Source organism: Chrysemys picta, chromosome 7, assembly GCF_011386835.1.
Source record: "Chrysemys picta bellii isolate R12L10 chromosome 7, ASM1138683v2, whole genome shotgun sequence".
NCBI lineage: Eukaryota > Metazoa > Chordata > Testudines > Emydidae > Chrysemys > Chrysemys picta.
In genome coordinates, this window is record NC_088797.1 from 125,524,882 (window position 1) to 125,527,960 (window position 3,079).

The following is a 3,079-nucleotide window of genomic DNA, read 5'->3' on the forward strand; positions in this document are numbered from 1 at the left end:
GGATTTATATCTCCAGAACAAGATCAGCAGACAGATAGCCCAGCTGTGGACTGCAGGCCATTGCTGGTCTATGGAACACATGCCAGTGGTCAGCAGAGATCTGGCTGGTCACATTGTGCTGAGTCCAGCTCCTTGTGTCTATCTGAGAAAGACAGAATAGATAGGAGACAGGTTGAAATAAAGAGCAAACACTGATGCCATGACTAGTTTTTCTGAGAGGTCAAAATACGTAGTGCATTAAAGACAGCTAAATACATTACCATTCTTACCAACATCACTTATTTTCCCATGTATTATCAGGGGGGTCTCATGGGATTACAGTCTTGAGATGAATCAAGACTGGACACCTTTCTGAAAGAGATGCTTGAACCACATAGGAATTATGCATTAGTCAAATGTAAGTTATTACTCTCAATACAGGGATAACTGGATGAAGTTTAATGGGCCTGTATTATACAGGAGGTCAAACTAGATGATCATAATGGTCTTTTCTGGCCTTTAAGTCTATGAACTACGTTTTTAAAACCTTCACAGAAACACTTTGCAGAGTTTCAAAATTATAAAGCAAATATCAGAAAGTCTGGAAATGGGCTGTTAAGGTATTCATCAACATCACCAGCTTCAAACAACCATCACTGTCACACCACACATGGAAATTTACCTTTCCTCCTAAACTAGATCCATAAAATACACCAGTGTCTAATATATATATCAGCTATTCACCCTTTGCTCTAGAGATAGCTAGTCTGACCTATTTTTCTCATTAGCTACCCCAAATAGCCCACAAAAGCTTATGCCCAAATAGATTTGTTAGTCTCTAAGGTACCCAAGTACTCATTCTTTTTCCCAAATACTAAGATATTACTGTACTTGTGTATTAATACTATTTAAAAAAATACCCTTCAGGCCTCCTTTACTTCTCACAAAGAGACAACTAAACATGGGGACCTATTTTGTCCCCATGCAAGTCACCTTTATCTTCTCCCTACAGCAATTCATTTAACTGTTAATGGTATTCACCTAGGGAGGTGATATAGGAAGCTTTAAGAAGAACAGGAGGACTTGTGGCACCTTAGAGACTAACAAATTTATTAGAGCATAAGCTTTCGTGGACTACAGCCCACTTCTTCGGATGCATAGAAGAAGTGGGCTGTAGTCCACGAAAGCTTATGCTCTAATAAATTTGTTAGTCTCTAAGGTGCCACAAGTCCTCCTGTTCTTCTTTTTGCGGATACAGACTAACACGGCTGCTACTCTGAAACTTAGGAAGCTTTAATTAGTGTTTGTAAAGGGCTTTGTGAGCTTTAAAGTATCATCATCGTTTGCTTTATATTTCCTAGTCATTCTCAAAGCATTTTCTCATTGTATTATCGTCTGACATTCTATGAAATAGGATTACCAGCATCTTCACAAATAAGTTCTTTTTATAAAGTCACTAACCACAGAAGTTCACGTATTTGCACTCAACAACATAACTCCAGATTGTGTAATTGAAGAGTGATTCACAGGCATACCTCATCAGACATTGAGATCACCTGTAATATTATAGAGCATAATTTTATGTAAAAAGCCTCTATCACTACCATGTTTGGTAATTTGCCATATATAACATAAATTATTCAATTAGAACTAAAAAAGCAATTTTGACTCATAGCAGGACACAAGCTATCATTGGAAAGTTGTTTCTATAATATCAGTCAGGCCTGGTAATGGAACCATCACCTTTTGGGTTTTAACTTTCTAGCTCAATTTATACATTTTAAACTAATACTAATATCCAGTTTGTTGTAAGATTTTTTTATGAACAACTGGGATTGCAACATAATACTACAGGTGCCTACAATAGTAGCTGATATGGGTCATTCCAATTGTAACAACTGGAATTATCACAGTGATTACAAATAGAAGCTGTGCTTGAGTATTCACTGATTCTGACTGATAAACTGGGGAGTAGGCTTGTTCTTCAAAGCAGTAAATGGTAATTTTTTTTTTTAAAGTTTGTTCTTGATGCTGTTCAAAGTTATGATCTTCTGAGGAAGGCTGGTAACTGTTTATCTGCTGCCTTGGGAAGGGGTATGAAGTTTTAAGATGTACTTTCATAAGTTCTTCTTTTTAAGAGAGTTTGAATGTATATAGATGTAAGTCTCCTTTCTCCTCTTCCCTCACCTGACTTCATTATTAACTTTTATTTTCCTGTACTGTGACTATTTTAAAGGACAAAGAGTGCTTTTTTGCTTTATCAGTTAAGTTATACTACTAACAGACAGCTAGCTTCTGTTGTATTTTATCACTTAAATGCTGTATGTAACTTTAAAAAGTCTCTTTAGATGTTTAATTTTTTTTTGTTTTTGTTTTTAAGCTCTACTTGCAGGTAAAGAATGTTTAAGTATAGATTAATTGTAGGATTTTTAGGTCATCTAATGGTATTATAAATCAGTAAGCAATTTAAGGGTGGGGGAAGGGGGGAAGATCCTGATCTGAAACCCGAATCTGTCCAGCTACTATCTACTTTTGATAGAGTATTTAACCCACTTTTTCAGTCTGAGAGTAGCTATAGTACTAAATAAATATCTGCTTCCATTTGAGGGAGGACAGAAAAAAGCAATAGATAGGAAAAAGTAAGACTGTTGAAAGTTAAAAGCAGTTTAATGCTGTGGCTTATTTAATGAACTGTACATTAGCAATACATGTGTGCCTCTTCAATTGTATTACCTTATTTTAACAGACAGCCTCCCATTTACACTTATGTGAACTTAATCATAGCTACCTAAAAATGTATTGGCTTTGCTTAGCATAATCAGTATTTTCATATACATAAGTGACCCAAAGCTTGAGTAAAAATTGGCAACTACTAACCAATAGCTCTTGTAACTCTTATCCCACAATAAGAGTGGCTTTTTCAGTTTAGTTAAACTCCATCCAAGACAACACTAACTCTTCTTATTCCAAAATAAGTGTGTCCACGTGGTGAGTTATATCCATATAATGACACTGGTCAAAATTCACACTTTCACTTGTACCAGTCCAACTTTCCTGTGTGAACCGTCCCTAATTCTGAAGATCACCTGAATATAAAATG